Raw genomic sequence first — 17,382 nt, forward strand, 5'->3', positions numbered from 1 at the left:
ATAGCACACAGAACCAGATGGCCAACATTTGAATCTCTGCTCCAGCACCGAAAAGCTGGACAACCCTGAGCCCTTTCCCTAAATATGCTGTGTCTCAAGTGATCTCTGTTGTAAACGGGATACTCATGGCACCTTCTTCATAAGATCATTGTGAGGATCCGATTAGTTCACACATGGAAAGCATAGGACAGTGCCAGGCAAGCAGTAAGTGCTCACTAAATCTTAGCTGTATTAAATAGGAAGTTCCCAGCCTTACAGTCTAGGTTTAGTAAAAGATACAAACAGGAAAATGATAGCATAATGCTAAGTGCAATTAAGGGCTTCTCTTTAGGCTAACATTATGCTGGGAATGAAGAGACGAGGGAAGCTTCCTATTCATAAAAATAAAGAGAGTATGCCGTTGCCACTGGAGTCAGACTGGGGCAAACAGGTACGGACAGGCCACTTTCTCCTGCCTTCAGTCCTACCGAGGCCGCTAAACACTTCCAGAGTATATTTCATCTTCAACGCTTCCCAAAGTCCGGGATGCCCCAAAGACAAAGACAACGGAAGACAGAGGCAACGATACCAAGTGTGCGGGCAAGACATGACATCCTCCACAACCACAGGAGTGAATGAAAGCTAGTGCCTGGCTTTTCCAGGGTGGGATGCATGGGGTTTCATTGCCTGTTGTTTCAAGAACAGTCTTCACTTCTGTGACAGCCCCAGGATGATCTCTCACTGGGATCAGCTAACAATCTCCCAAGGATTCCTCTTTTCCCCACGGAATGTCTCCACAGTTATTCCTTCTTTTGAAGGTGGAAGAGAGAATAACATTAATTTCATCTGCCTGGAAAAGAGTGTAGAGAGAACTCCTACTCACAGCCAGAATAAGGAATCAGGCAGCTTAGATCTTCAGGAAGGGAAGCCCAATGTCTGCCTTAACTCTTTTAAGAAGGAGACCACGCATAAAGAAATGTCCTCCTCTATCAGTCTGGCAGCAAATGATACAAAACCCTGACTCCAAATGGCCTTAGGGCTGCCCAGGGGGCTCAGCTGGGTAAATGTCTGACTGGATCTCAGCTCAGGTCTTGACCTCAGGGTCGTGAGTTCAAGCCCCACGTTACTTTAAACCAAACCAAAGCAAAACAAACAAGACGGCTTGAACAAGGAGGAAACTGATCATCTCGCATGATGGGACCTGCAAGAGAAAGCTTGATGCTTCCTGAGGACACTCTGGAATCTGCTCTCTCCTGGGTGTTGACTTCATCCTAAAGTCGGAGACAAGATGCCTACAGCAGTTCTAGACAGCAACGTACCAAAGAAGCAAAGGGGTCATTGGCTCATGTCTGTTTCTCAGTCATGAGCAAACCTACCCCAGACACTCCACGAGAGACATTTCTTCACACCTCATTGCCCAGACTTGGGTCACATACTCTTCCATCCACTTGCCTCTCTGGGGTGTGGAATGGGGGTACCACAACCAGAATGTGCTAATCATCTCAGAAAATGGAGGCTCCCGAGTCCACATGACCACTAAACCACCCAATAGGCTTTTGGTGAGGCCTAAAAAAGGAAATGAACATGAATATACGTCAAAAAAGTTAACATGCTCCACAGTTAGAATTCTGGTAAGCCACACCAAACGCGTTAAAAAATGCCTTCTGCCAGACATTCCACACATACAAAGAACCATCGTTAACGACCTGAGGGGGAAGATGCTAACATACCCAGTACAAATGCCCAATAACCACTCTATTCAGGCCTTGGGCATTTTTATTTAATTATTTTTAAAAGATTTTTATTTATTTATTTGACACAGAGAGAAAGAGAACATAATAAGCAGGGGGAGCAGCAGAGGGAGAGGGAGAAGCAGGCTCTCTGCTGAGCAGGGAACCTGATGCAGGGCTCGGTCCCAGGACCCTGAGATCATGAGCTAAGTTGAAGGCAGAGGCTTGATTGACTGAGCCACCCAGGCACCCTAGAGCTTGGGCATTTTTAATGATTATTGCTGAAATGACGGCACAACGTGGCCTATTTGCTATTTCTGTTCCAAGTGGGCACCTGTGGTAGACAGGGATAAATACAGAAAGATTTGAGAGGAGGGTTCCAGTGCAAAGCTGGGGCATGAGGCAGAGAGACTCACTCCTCAGTAAACATGGATTGAAATGCAAGTAAAGGAATTTTTTTTTTTAAGCATGGAGGGAAGGTTTTGCCAAAATCTTAGAACTGAAGAAGCAATGATTTCAACAAATTTTTGGAAGTGGGGAAGCGGTCAGTCCAGTGGTAACTGACTTAGCAGATGAGAGAAAGCAGAGTCTGAGAGATAGAGCCCAGACACAGAGAGTCTCTGGAATTGGGGACACCAGACAGGGGTGCCAAAGGCAGGAGGGCTGGCTAAGAGCCTGTGCCTGAAGCTGTCAGACCCCCATAATCTCCTTAGTCCTAGCTCCCATGTGACTGCCTACATTCTATGACGGGTTTGCTCTGCCAAATCAGAGCAGCTCTGGACTCCGACATCAAAGGTAGCTGAGGGAAGGGGTGCCACTTTAAGAACAGGGGGAGAAGAGAAAGTCTCCATACCAAATGTTAGACCCCTGGTCTCCTACCTGAATCTGGCTCACAGAATGCCACAGTCAACCAAGTCCTCTCGGTGACAGGGATGGGGATTTCTCTTCCCCTGGGCAATTTTGTCTGCGAGAAACAACCGTCTATCAAAGGTGGGTGTCGTCCAGTGAAATTGCTTGGCACGATAATCCCGTTACAGTGCAGGTGCTCAGGGCCAGCCACACTCTCGAATCACCTGGGGAGCTTCTAATACTCGCTACCACCTGGGCCCTAGCAAGATCCTATGTCATTCAAATACTTGGAATGGGAATGGAAAGTTTACTGGGTGCCAGACACTGTTCTAGAGTCTGGAACACCGTTCTAGGTGTCTTTCTTGGAAAGAAGGTACTATTGATTCCTGGAAATAAGCCCCATCCATGTAGGAAGACCTTCCAGTTAGCTTTTAAGTGATCAGTCCAGGATCATTAGACATTACAGGAAAGTGTTTAACAAGCACGAGATTTAAAAGCACAAATGGGGACACCTGGGTGGCTCAGTCCATTAAGCGCCTGCCTTTGGCACGGGTCATGGCCTCAGGGTCCTGGGATGGAGCCCCGCATCAGGCTCTTTGCTAGGCGGGGAGCCGGCTTCTCCCTCTACCTGCTCTGCCTGCCGCTCCCCCTGCTTGTGCTCTCTCTCTGACAAACAAATAAAATCTTAAAAACAAAAACTAAGGAAATCTGAGGGGGAAAGAACCGTGAAGGGAATAGAGGAGCACTTCAAAGAAGCTGTCATTGAGATCTGCAGGGAGTTGGAAAGCTTTTCATCCGTGAAACGAGAACAGGAGGTTATAAAAAGAATATTTCAGAGATTTTTAAAGAGCGCTTGGAAATTAGAAATTTGATGGCAGACATAAAAATTCAGTATATGGGTTGGAAGATAAAAGAAGGAAATTTCCCAGGAAGTAGCAAATTTTTTTTTTAAAGGAAAGAAAAAATAATTAGAAATTCAATCCGTGAAGATCCCCTTCCAACTAAATAGATGTTCCAAAAGAGGAAAGAAATGATTTTTTTAAATTCCAGAAAACTGTTCAGAACCAAAGAACATGAGTTTCCAGATTGAGAAGGTGTCTTGAAAGCCAAGTAAAATGGATGAAAAAAAAAAAAAACTCACAGAAAGATATATGAAAATGAAATTTCATTACAGAGAGAAAGGACATTACAAAGAACAAGGAGAAATCCTAAAAACTTTGAGAGAGGGAAATAATGACATTCAAAGCATCAGGAATTAGAAAGACAGGCATCTCCATGGCAATACTGAACCCGAAGAGCAATCTGTTCCAAATTCTGAGGGAAAAGCCTTTCCAACCTTCATACCCTATCAAATACGCGAACTTGGAAGATCTTAAAAAATTGATTTCCCAGGTACACCTTCTGAGAAACTTCCAGAAGCTGTGTTTTACCAGATAGAGAACAGAAACAAATGAAGAGGAAGGTGTGGGTCTCGAACACAGGGGATGCCACCTGGGAAAAAGGCAAGAAGCAGTGCCTAGTAGGATGAAGAAAGGAGATTTCTGGATGACGGGTGTGTGGCAGGCCTCAAAAGCAGCGTATCTGGAGGGGTGGGGAGGTCAGGAGGCCAGAGGGCAGGTGAGGGAGAGACCCAGTGGAGCAGTACACTTAAGAATACACACAAAATGTTGAAAGCGGTTGTCTTTGGAGCACAGGAGTTGAGGTTGATGGAGGGTGGGGCAAGTGACTGCTGTTTCTAGTTATAAGCCTTGCAGAAATATTGACTTTGGGAAAATTATATACATGTATTGTTTTGATAAGGAAAAAAGGGAAACTCGGGGTCTACATCAGATTCCAGAATGAGAACCCATGTCTAGAAGGCAGCAAAGGTACTTGGTGAAACTGTTGGGAAACAGAAGAGTTGATGAAGAAGCCAGGGCTGAGCTCTAGGCAGAGGAGACGAGAACTTAATGTCCCAGGAAACGAGCCAGAATGGGTCACCCTTCCCCTTCAAGGAGATAATTCCTAAGTGTGACCTGCCTGGATTTATAGAGATTATTCAGAACAGAGGATTAAAGGGAGCTGTGCATGCCAAGTGCAGTGTCAGGCAATTTATGGAAGTGAGAAGGCCATCAGAAAGGTGGTTTCTGGAAACTTTGTTGCTCTTTGCGAGGTCTTCCTTTCCTGCTAGATTAGGGGAGGTACTCCCTCAGACAGTTACGTCGAGCTCTGCAGGCTCACAGAGCTCCAGGCTGGAAGAGCATGAGCAAGCCGAAATCCTGAGTCCACCTGGGTTTCCCCACTTTCTCTGGTACATCCTATTTCTGTTTCTTCTGTGTGTGGCCCACTCTGAGAACTTTTTTTCTTTTAGAACCTGACACAGAGCTCCTTTCCCAAAGCCCACCTTACCTACGAGTGCTACATGGTATCCTAGGGACCATGATTTGATTAGGGATCCTGAAAACAAAGAGCTGTGGGTAGATCCTTTTAACTGTTAATACCTCCGCTGAAGAAAGGGCCACAGTGAATCTGTAGGTTACTGGGCGTATAGCAGTCAGATTAGCATTGGAGGTAGAAAGATCCCCGTGTACCTTATTTTTCAGTTCATCTGCAAAGGCAAAGAGTCTAGGCGTGCGAAGTTTGAAAGTACTATATTTCATGTGTATTTGAAGACGTTTATGTCATGCCTTTGTGATACCATTATTTACCGTTTCTGTCTTGCCCCTTATGATACCAAACTCAGCTGGACCTGTTTTTATGAAAAGTGCTTACTGTTTACATCCAGGACTTTTCTCCCAGATATGGTTCCCAGGATGACAGCTGTAGTTATCTCCTATTTACTGGCATCTCATGACAAGACCGACTGAGTTTCACCCCTAGTATTTATAAACTATGTACTAGGGAGTAACAACATGATAGATAAGGTCATTCTCTTTCCAAACATCTTCCATCTTTAAATTCTTAGATTTGCAGACACTACAGCACAATATTCTGTGCCTGGGTGGTGAGACAGTTGTCTAAGCAGGCTGTTTCGTAGTTTGGGGTGAAGATCTGTCCCCACAAGAGATCATGACCTCCTGAGGGCTCAAAAAAAGTTCCCGCTGGTACCAGACGCATCTTTGCTCTATCCCCGATTCCCTTCCCTGCTAGCCAGAGAGAAGCACGGGAGAAGGACAGTGTAACAGATGCCTGGGTCGCTGGAGCACCCCCCCACACACACACACACACTCCGTGGGCTTCAACAGCACCTCCTATCCGAGGTGTCTGAGAGATCCGTGCTTCTGGAGCCCCTCCAGACTTGTCCCTTAGCAGCCCCCCCCCCCATCATACACGCCAGGCGCCTCCTTCCGTCCGTAATTGACAAGCCAGTTCCAAGTCGCTTACTCCTCCTAAGGAGCACAGTCCGTCTCTAAACACGCCAGTCCCCCAAGTCAAAAACAAGACACCCAGGTGATCTGCGAGATGAGTCAGGTGGCGGCGGCGTTTTTCCGAGGCTGTGGCTCAATTTCCACGTCTGTGGATTCAGCCTCGACCTGCACCCCAGCCCGAGAGGAAGGGGAAGCCTGAGGTTTCCGTTTGCCAGGCGGCTTCCTACCTCCAGTTCTGAAGTCACTTCGAGGGGGTCTCCAGTCCGACGCCTCCCGCGGCCGGCGTGCGGGTCTCGAGCAGCTGGCGGCGCTAACCCTGCGCGCCGGGGCCCCGCTCGGCCGCGCGCGCGAGCCGCTGCCTAATCACCTGCCGCGGCGGGCCGGGCGCCGGTGGGGGCGCTCAGCTCGGGCTCGCCGCCCGGGACGCCGCCCCCCTGCGCGCCTCCGCGCCGTCCTTCTGGAGACGGGTCCGCGCCGTGCGCTCCATGGCCGTGGGAGGACCCCTCCGCCCGCGCGCAGCCCGGGCTGGGAGGTTATGAAAAGGCTGTCATGGGATCCGGGCTCGGCCCGTCACTCCCCTGCTCACTTGTCAGAACTCCACGGCATTCCAGAACCCCTTCCCCGGTCACTCCCTCGCGGGGAGAGGGAAGCCGCCCGCGGGTGGGTTTCAGGGACTCCACGGTTACTGGTGCGCGCACCTTCGTGGACATCAAGCGATCGGGGGGTTAAGGGGGAGGGTGGCTTCCCGCCCTGACCCGGAGCAGGTCCGGAGCCGAAAACGCCCTTCCCCGAGACCCGCGCCCGGTCAAAAGTTCTCCCTCCAGCCGCCGCGAGAAGCTCCACCTCCCCGACACCAGCGCATTTCATAACCGCTCCGTTTCATAACCAGCAGCAGCGTGGGTTCCTACAGGGGGTGGGTGGGGGAGCCCCAAACCAGAATCACAACTATCACACCGGGCAGGATGTCAAGAAACTTTTCAGAAACCTCCAGTCAGTCTTTCTGCTGCAGGCACCAAATTTACCACCGCTGAATTACAATCGCCGGTGACGGCACAACTTAAGCATTTCCTTTATACCTTCTCCCGCTCGCGCGCCCCTCCCGTCATCTGCGGGGTTCAGTCAACAAGTCATCCCCCCGGAGAGGCAGGACGGGGCTTGGGCCGCGAAGCCATCGCTCCAGCTGCAAACTGATGAGGAAGCCCGACCCACGAGGCTGAATTGTTTACATCACACCCACCGAGGGCTTCCTGTCTTAAATTAATGGGAATACAAATAGGACAGGAAAAGAGTGTTTGCTTTTCTAAGAGCGGAGGGACGGCGCTCGGAGACAGGGGGAGTCACCCCACATTTCACTGCACGAAGAGATTATCTTTTTAAACCTCCAATTGTATTTTATTCCACTTTTCCACTTTTAACACTTGCTGAAAAGTGAAAGCATCGCTGTGCCAAACCTCAAACCATTAAGGAACTTCTGCTCACATTTTCACCTGGCTTGGAAAGGGATTCAGGGCAGAGCTCCCAGAGGGAGCTGGAGGTACGGACACCACCTGTGGCACAAAATGAAGCCCTGTGCGTCCTGGGACTTGAGATGGATACACATTCATCCTACTCCTTGGGGTTCATCCCAGAATCTTGCCCCAAACCTATGTCTCTGAGCTAGGGTTCTCTTCTTGGGAGCCCAACAACCCCTTAAAGTAAACTAGCTTTGCAAGGGATAGATCTGGTGGAATTTGAAGGACTTCATTAGAAAGGAAGAGGCAAAAGAAGGCTTCAGTTCTCAGTACCATTATTGTTACCGGAAAGGGTAACTGGAGCCTGGGAGGGGGCAACCTGTGTCAAGGTCAGGCTGGAAATCTGTCTTCTTTCAGAAGCAGCCCACAGAGTGCCCTGCTAACTAATCATCGCAATCACCAGTCCTGGAATTACCCTCATTTGCTTCATCCAGGTTGCACAACAGCAAAGCCAGAGACAGGCAGGAATGCCAGGTGGTGGTGGTCCTCCTTTGGAAGTACTAGAAGGAAACAAAACCCCAGGAGAAAGTGTATCTCCAGGAGGTGTGGGTACTGCAACCAGCAATACGTGGAAGTTAGGAGAATGCTACAGGTGTCTGGTGAAACGGAGCTTTGCAAGCCACACCTCAAATATGGCAATTCCTGGGTCAAAGCCAGTTAGCTTATGATTTCAGGAAAAGCCAAATTTATCAGAACTCTTAGAGGGTCCAGCTTACAAATATTATAAGGCTTCCATGAATGTTGATCTTTACCCCCCTCCCTATTCCCTCTCTTCTGCTTTGGGGTGGCAGACTCGGTAGATTGATTAGCATACTTTTATGTGGCATCTCAGTATCTGATACGTTTTATGGGAATTAGGTTCAAATGGAATGATTTTCAAATAATTTCAGAAGTCATCTCTTCTTCCCTTCTGATTGCTTTTCCCACTGACAGTTTCTTAATGCTTTACTTCTAATGCTCTCTACTCCTTCAATCTGGTGTGTAATTTATGATGTGCAAACCAATGCTGTTGAAGGTAAATCCAGGATTTTACGTTTGATACAAATAAATATTCCCCTTCCCCCACCGACTTTGTTGTCTAAGCTCAGTTTAGGGTGTGTATATGCCAGGAATTAAAATTTGGGCACATCTGTGTAATGACTTAATTTCAGGAAAGCTTTGGAATGCATATGACATTCTCATCAGCAGGCCAGAAAGATATGATGCTCTTGGTCTTTTCCCTCCCCAGGTTCACTGCTGACTGGAAAACAGATCAGTGGTTCAGTAAACAAAAGGGTGCTTAAAAAGTGGTCTCTAATTTTACCGTAGGTCTGGTTTAAATACTTAAAATTGCTGTGTGTACACCCAGAGTCTATAAGTAATACTAATTTGAGCAGAAACTGCTGGTATGTTAGGAGAATCCAAAGTGGCTTCAAGACATGAAGGAAATGGTTCATTAAAAAGAGTTTAGATTTCAGCACGAAGGCTGATTACAAAGTAGTGTCCTGAGGGGTGATGATCAAAATGACAGGCACAAATGGGGCTTAATATCTAGATTCGAGAAAAACAAAGACGTGAGGATCACAGCAGACCACGTATCCAATATGAGTCTGCGTATTGTACAGATAAGAAATGGGCAACACAACACTGCGGTGAGTTCACACTGGCGGGAGGTTGACATGAAAGGGAAGTGCCTCTCCCCTCTTCCTCCCCCATAATAAAGAATTTGGCAGCAGAAAGACTCTTATTAGGGTGGTATGTCCAGTGTGAGGCCCCTTATTTTAAGGGAGATGGGGAGACACTGGAAAGGTTCCAAAGGAGAACCAAAATGATTAAAGAGACAGAAAATAGAACCTTTGAGGGAAGGTTAAAGGATTTGCAGTTGTTTAGTCTAGAGTAAAAACTGCCTCAAGGCAAACTTAACAGTCGTCTCCCATCTGAAGGGTTATTATACAGAGGATACCGACCAGCTGTTCTTCATCTCCACGGGAGACAAAAGAGGTAAGAGACACAAATGCAACATTAAAATTTGGGTCAGACATGAAGCCTTGCTTGACGCTAATGGTAATTGACGGGACACTGACATCGCTGGACAATCTTCACCCATCAGACTCCCTCATAAGTGATAGTCTCGCGTGTGTAGGCACGAGCCAGGCTAGAGAATGCCTTCCATTCCCTTCTAGGGCTCAAGTGGTGGCCTTTACAGCATTGAATGTGGGAGCAAAGACCCTGAGCGTGCATGCTCTCTGCCTACCAACAAGGCACCCCAAGAATGTCATCCTCCCCACAAACATAGGCCCACATCCCATTGGACCTTTGTTTACTGGAGTGGGTATCTCTAGGAATACGTCCAACTCTTAGATATAGAATAAGTGACAAGTGTATTAAAGAGATTTGCTCCTCTCTATCGTTTCTCCATACAAGCAATGTTACTTTTTGTTTAGTGGGCACACAAATATTAGTTGATGATGATGTTAATGATAATAGCTATAGATTATTAAGCTCTTACTATAATTAGGTTGGGCACTACGTTAACAACTTTATGTAGATTATCTATCTCTTTTGTTTTTTTTTTTTCAAGAGCCCTGTGAAGTGGGAATAATTATTAGCCTTATTCTAATGCAAGGAAACTGAGTCACAGCAGGGTTAAGTAATGAAGCTAGTAAATATTGGAGCTCCCAATTCAAACCCATCTAGTTTGACTCAAAAGGGTGTGCTTACCAATTACACCTCTGCATCTCACCTAGTATTTTTACCTCTTGGGAGAAAGGAAACATAGCAAAAAGAAGCACTTATGCTTTTTGGCCCAAATTGAGTAAAAATCAAGACTTCTGGAGGTTTATTTACATCACTGGGAGAGTGCACTCACTTTTCCCCAGCATAGCAGAGGAAAGGACTGACTTTGCCTTCTGATTGGAAGCATACATTGTTGTTTCTCACCAAGCTGAAGAATCCAAGCAAGGTTTATCTCTGTTTTATTATTTAGAGACACTTCACTATTCATCTATAATCTAATCTTGCATATAGTAGGTCTTCTGTGACTGTTGAAAGAATGAATACAAATACATTATGACAGTGATGCTTTGAGGCAAACTGAGCTGAATTGAGCCTTTCCAGCATGCTCGTGGGCTGACTCCAGTGGATCATTTCTATGGGCCTCTTATCAGAGGTCCCTTGAGTCTTAAAATCCAACTGCTTCCTTTAATTCAACATCTATGAGAAAACATATGGATGGGTCACATATTTTTCCAATGTCAACTACTTTTAGATTGAGAAGAGATTTTTAATGGGGTTTATTGAGTGCTGTTGTTTATCAACAATAGATGATTCATGAGTGAAACAAACATCAAAATGATTTTTAGAAAGGCAAATGAACCCCACACAAAATTAAATGCCTTGATCCAAACTGCTACAAAGGACAGATATTTTCCCATTAGGACAATTTATCCTGAGTCTATAAACAGAGAGGGGCATAATTATCCATGTGTTTGCTAACAGATCTAAACCTTATGTAGCTATAAAAAGCTGGAGAGAGGAAGAAAGAGGAAATTCCCAGGAGAAGATCCCCAACCACATCCAGGGCCATCAGATCTCCATAAATACAAAGCCCAGCAGTGGCACCAAGTGAAGCATGAGAAGAAACCTCAAGATTTTAACACAAGCCACGGCAATAACTTTGAATTGTCTTAAAACCAAACAATGACAATTCTAGCCAATAAACTTGCAGCTGACGTATGGGCAGAGTGGTGCGTTACTGGTGTTCCAGATGTAGTTAATAGAAACATGACGCCCCGAATAAAAAAAGTATTCAGTAAATGTTGATTGAATGTACAGAAGAGTGAATGAATGTCTGAACAGATGCCCAGGCTGCCTCTTTCCCCCTTTAAATGTCTGTTGGAAAGAGGTCTCTGAGGCTTCAAGCCCAAAACCCCCACAGAGGGGTTGAACAATTTAACACTGGTACTCTGGGAACAGTTGATGAAACCAGAGATGGTTTCCAACCCAAAGACGCCAATCTGTGACCCTGCCATAAATACAGAAAGGGGCACTGCAGTACCTGTGAACCTTGATTCAAAAGCTCCCATTATTTATAATAGAGATTCTAAACCATTTGAAGTCCAACAGAATCAAGCACAAGTGACCAGCAGCTATTGAGCACTTACTGGATGCTGGGTTTTGTTCTGAGCCACTTGTATATTAACTCATTAAATCCTATCCCAATCTTAAGAATATGTATTGTCCTCATCAACCCATCTTATAGGCAATGGAACTGGGCTAAAAGACTCCTTCATTAGCTCATGATCACATGACTAGTATGTGGAGGAGCCAGAATTCAAACAAATTCCACCTGGAACGAGCACAGGTCTTAACCGCTTCCCAGGGCTACCTGTCTAAGTCTTACCACCCACCACTCCTCAGCACAAAATTGCTATTCGAATCAAACTCTTTATCCACAAATACTCAAAGAGCATTCTCGTCTCTGCAGGACATGTTCCCTAACCTCCCTAGCCCACTGTTACCTCTCTCTTCTGAGTGTTCACGTCACTTATTCTCCAGTGAATGCAGCTGGAACTTACCTAGCTCCTATCACATCTTTCCAACTAGATGTTAAGTCCCTTCCGGGGTAGGACAGTGTGTTGTATGGAAGTCTGGAGATATATAGTCTGTAGAAAGACCTAGATTTAAAGTCCAAATCCCATAATTATTACCCATGCGACTCTGAGGAAATCATTTAATGTTTCTTACACTCCTTTTGGAACCATAATCCTTAAGGGCTTATTGGGGAGGAGAACTTAAATGAAAAAATGTGTATGAAGCGCTGAGGATGATGCCTAATATTATAAGTCAGTGATTCTCAATCACCAGCTACTGTGGCCCCCAAGGGACATTTGGCAATGTCTGAAAATATTTCTGATAGTCATAACTGGGCGGGGGGTGCATCTGGCATCTGGTGGGTAGAAGCCAGTGATGCTGCTAAACATCCCACAAAGTATAGGACATGCCATTTCAAGGAAGGATTATCTAGTCCAAAATGTCAATAGCAATAGTGCTGACATTGAGAACCCCACTATACACTATTAAAAATGTATTAAAAATGTTTCCATTCCCTTCCCTTTCCTTATTTTTTACAGAGCTGTGCTTATGGTAGGCATTCAGTAAATCTTTGTTGAGTAAACCTATTCATAAACGGGTAAGTGAATGTATGAATCCCAAGACATTTTACTAGTAAACATCTGACTTCAGGGTGTGGTCCAGCCACGGCAGGGGTTGGGTGGGAGTTAATTAACTTAGAACCAGAAATTTCCCATATCCATGCTCAGTGAAAGGAATTCTGAAATAAATCCAAACTAATACCAGGAGCCTGTGGCCAATGAAAGTGAAGCCAAAGTCAGTCCTAGAAGAGCTGAAGAACTTAGACAAAGGCCAGCTCCTTCTTATTGGTGGCTTCCGAAATGACTTGCTATTACCCTGAAAATGTCCCCTCATATGTTTCTAATCCCTACTCCAAAGAATAATACAGCAAGAGAGTCAGAAGACCATGGAAGAATTTGTTCAATCTCTCATTCCTTGTCCACCACCCACCCCTGCAACAATCACACACAATTTGGAGTCCGACCAAATGAACTCTCATCAAGACCATGGACTGTAAAACATGGTAGAAGGAAAAAGGACATGCAACCATTACTTGAAGCCTTCATTCAACAGGTTCAGTAGTATCGGTTGCAAGAACTAGAAGTCGAAGAATAAAAGCTTACATTCCTGGATAGAGCATAAATCACATTAACAGAAACCAGAAACGAGAGAGAGGGTGAGGGAGAAGGAGAGACAGGAAGGTAAGGGCAGGGAAAGGAAGGGAAGCAAGAGGAAACCATTCCTTTCATCTCCCATTCTCCAGACTTGGTGGCAACATTTGCTTGCATTCCATCTTCTGCAGCCAGAAAATATAAATGATTTTTATGTAGTTGTAGATGAGAAAATTTAAAACTTTAGTCTCCAGTCATCTTTAAGCATCTCTGGGATATTTAATTACCTGAACTAAATTATCTGCCCAGAACTGTGAGAACAAGATAGGTTCTTTTTTTTTACCTCAGGCCCCGAACACATCTAAACTGGGATTGTCTTCCTTCCTCTAATCACCTTCACCTGGCTAATCCCTACTCCCCTCTCTCGACTCAGCTCAGACATCACCTTCTTTAGGGATTCCCCTGCCCCTCTCCTAACCCCCTGAAGCTTTGGTAGCATTCCCACTGCCCATTTACTTGACTGCTTACCCTTCTAGGCTATAAACTCTTTTAGGATAAGGTTGTATGGCCTTGTTTAATATTTTATTTCCAGGGCCTAGCACTGAGCCTGGCACACATGGGTGCCCAAAGGATATTTGCTGAATGAGTGACTATAAATCAGGAAACTTCCAAATACATTCATCCCTGCAATTACTTACTGAGTGCCTGCTATGAACCAGAAATAGGGCTAGACAATGGGAAAACAATAATTGTCACCTTAATATTAATCACAATAACAGTAAAAACAATCACAGCTACAGTTTATTGGATGTTTACTATGCACGAGGCATCATGCCAAGCTCTTCTAATATATTTTTTTAATTATCCACCCAAACCCCACGTGGCAGATACAAGCATCATTCCCATTGAACAGATGAAGAAAGATGTTGAGCCACTGCTATGGACCTTGACCCTTGACTACGCAGATTCTATGTGAAAGAATCTCTGACATTTATGTTCCTCAAGGTCTATTTGCATGGGCCTAACCCACATCGACTAAGAAAAGGTTGCCGTGCATTCACCCATGACCTCTGTTGATGTCTTGTCCCCTTGCCTACAAAGCCCCCATCCACTCTTCATACTGTCTGAAATTTATTTTAAAATATTTTGGTACCTCAAGTGATGACAATCCTAGTCTACATTTTAGAGGCCGTGAGCTAATGTTTGAAGGACACTTACTAGAGTCCAAGTTTGAAATATCACCATCTAACTCTGTAGCAGAAAGTTCTGTTGTTATCAAAATGGGGGCTAGAAATATATATATTTTTTCCTCTGTGGAATGAGAGATTTTTAAGATAAGTTGGTTAGAAAGATTTGTGTAGCCCCTTCTGCCTTCCCCTGCTGAGTGACAGGAATCCAGGGACAACCAGCTCCCTGACACCTCTGACTGGTGCTTCAGCTGTGGAACTCCATTGGTCTGGGGATCCCCAGTGAATGGAGGATTTTGTGACTGGGCCGGACATTGAAGTCAGGTGATTCTTCTCAGAGAGGTAACCTGCTGGGAAGGGGCTCACTGGAGCACCCACCTGAACAAGCTGTGGAGAGGTCACCAAACATAAAAGAAGGTTGTGGGAGCATTTCTGTGTGGGCTTGCTAATGCCTACTCTACATATGGCAGGAGTCAAAGGCTCGCTTTCATGGTAACCGACCACTTAGCAGTGAGGTTATCAGACCGGAAGTATAGAGCGCTCAACCTTTCCTGATCGCTATTGATATTCGACAAAAGAGCCTGATGGTCAGCTCAGATCAAGCTACAACACCCTCTTTCCTACCTGGATCCCTAGGCAAATACCCATTCATCTTTCAGCACTAAGTTCAAAAATCCTCTCTACTGTGAAGGCTGTCTTGATGAGTCATCTCCCCTCAAGAGTTCCAAGGAATCATCTAGTTGAAATGGCTGCCTGCATGAGGATGAGATCCTTCTGATAAACCCCAGTGGCTTTAGATAACCTGGGCAGTCAGTTGGTCTTCTCTATCACTAATTCTCTTTTCTGCCTCATTTATCCTAGCAGTAAGAGCTTCCATTTTTTATTGCACCTCATTAATAGCTTTTTTGATTTCAACTTGGTTAGATTTTAGTTCTTTTATTTCTCCAGAAAGAGATTTTATTTCTCCAGAAATTAAATTCTCTACTATCTTCCATCTTTTTTTGAGCTCAGCTAGAACCTTGAGAATTGTCACTCTGAACTCTAGATCTGACGTATTACCAATGTCCATATTGATTAGGTCCCTAGCTGTCAGTCGGTACTGCCTCTTGTTCTTTCTTTCTTTCTTTCTTTCTTTTTGTAGTGAGTTTTTCGACCTTATCATTTTATCCAGATAAGAATAGATGAATGAGAGAACAAAACACCTAAAGGGTGGCAAAGACCCCAGAAAAATATACACTAACCAAATCAGAAGAGACCTGAATAAAGACGATGTGGTATACACACACACACACACACACACACACACACAAACACACAGGCATTCTATGCAGCCATCAAAAGAAATGAAATCTTGCCATGGAACTAGAGGGTATTATGCCGAGTGAAATAAGTCAATCAGAGAAAGACAATTATCATATGATCTCTCTGATATGAGGAACTGGAGAGGCAGGGCAGGGGTTGTGGGGGCTAGGGAAGGAAAAACATGAAACAAGATGGGATCAGGAGGGAGACAAACCCTAAGAGACTCTGAATCTCATGAAACAAACTGAGGGTTGCTGGGGGTTAGGGTGGTAAGGATAGAGTGGCAGGGTTATGGACATTGGGGAGGGTATGTGCTATCGTGAGTGCTGTGAAATGTGTAAGCCTGATGACTCACAGACCTGTACCCGTGGGGCAAATAATACATTATATGTTAATAATAATAATAAAAAAGATAACCTGGGCAGGTCTCTTTCTACATCCTGAAAAAGCCCAAATTTAGCAAGTGGATTTATTTTAGAGTGTGATTTATTAAGCCCAGGGACACACTAGGTACTGAGGAACCACTGATTAGCAGCACTGACCATGGGCCCAGTGAGCTCAGAGACCACAGTGGAACAAAGAAGAGGCACCAAGCTGTTAGCTACAATGCAGTATGGGGTAACTGCTAGGTCCAGAGAATTGTGACAAGTCCACCAGAGGACCTAATTAGTCCTAGAAGGCCAATGGAAGGCTTCTAGAGTGACTATAAGCTGAGCCCTGAGGATAAGCAGACATTAGCAAGGCGAAGAATAGATTCCAGGAAGTGAAAATGGCAAGAACAGAGGACCAGAGGCTGAGACAGAAATGCCATGTTCTGAGGTCTACAGAGTTTCAGCCTGGTGCCAAGTTTGGTCAGCCTTGGGCCACTGTGAGGAGAGCAGCAAACTGGGCAGTGACTAGAGAAGTATGGCTTTGTGGGGCAGAGGTATGGGCTTCATTCTTGAAGGGATTTTTAGCAGGAGTGTCCTGAACAGATCTCCATGTTAGAATGATCATGCTGGCTTCAGGGAGGAGAATATCCTAGAAGACCAGCTGGGCAGAGGCAGAGAGAGAGGTGAAGAAGCTGTCCCATGAATCCAGCCAAGAAAAGATGGTGCCTATCCTGAGGGCATCTTTGGGATAAAACTCAGGCATTGCTCAATTTACAGGCTCTCACCCACCCCCATCCCTTCCACATCTTCTCTGCTATTGCTGTCTGCAAATGTATCTTGCAGCAACTACCATTCCTTTCACATTTGGTTGGTCCAAAGGATAAGTAGACTCTGCTTCTCTTCATCAAAACCAAATTTTTATTCTAGTCTTCATAGCCTCCTAAATATCTCACACTGCCCTTTTCCTCCCACAGTGGTGCAACTCATCCCACCACGCTTTGCAGGCAAGACTTTACACAGGTCCCTCTCCAACAATCTTGAAAGTTTCCCAGGGCTGATCTCCCCTATATGGAGCACCTGCTCCCTCCCATCTGATATCCTAAGTCCATTTCATTATTTAAGTGAAACAATAAAGGTCTCCCCATCTGCAAGAAGCATGCATGAACTCCAGCTAACCTGGTACAGAACCCTACTCAAACTTAGTCCCATTAATATGTATTCCTGTCAACTGGATATGATGGGATGGTTCTCTAGGTTTTCTCTTCAAGGACATAATACCAGAGCACTGTAGATTCACTTCCTTGTCCCTACTCCCTTTCCTGTACTTGTACTCAACATCCTTCTCTGTCCTCCCCTTGCCCTGTTCCCCGGACCAAAGAGATT

The 17,382-nt window shown here is 45.3% G+C and overlaps 1 protein-coding gene across 3 annotated transcripts in view; it reads right to left on the reverse strand.

Moving 5' to 3' along the window:
- The window catches only part of PDZD2 (PDZ domain containing 2), a 224,316-nt gene that overhangs the window by 176,411 nt on the left and 30,523 nt on the right, over positions 1-17,382 (reverse strand). Inside the window, exon 1 of one of the 3 annotated variants that reach the window (XM_044233298.1) lies at positions 6,133-6,187. The exons of the other annotated variants lie outside the window; for them this stretch is intronic. The gene's annotated coding sequence lies outside the window, so the exon portion shown is untranslated. Of the gene's footprint in view, positions 1-6,132; positions 6,188-17,382 lie in introns of those variants that run through there. 3 annotated transcript variants of the gene reach the window in all.

This window comes from Neovison vison, chromosome 1 (genome assembly GCF_020171115.1).
Source record: "Neovison vison isolate M4711 chromosome 1, ASM_NN_V1, whole genome shotgun sequence".
Lineage (NCBI taxonomy): Eukaryota > Metazoa > Chordata > Mammalia > Carnivora > Mustelidae > Neogale > Neogale vison.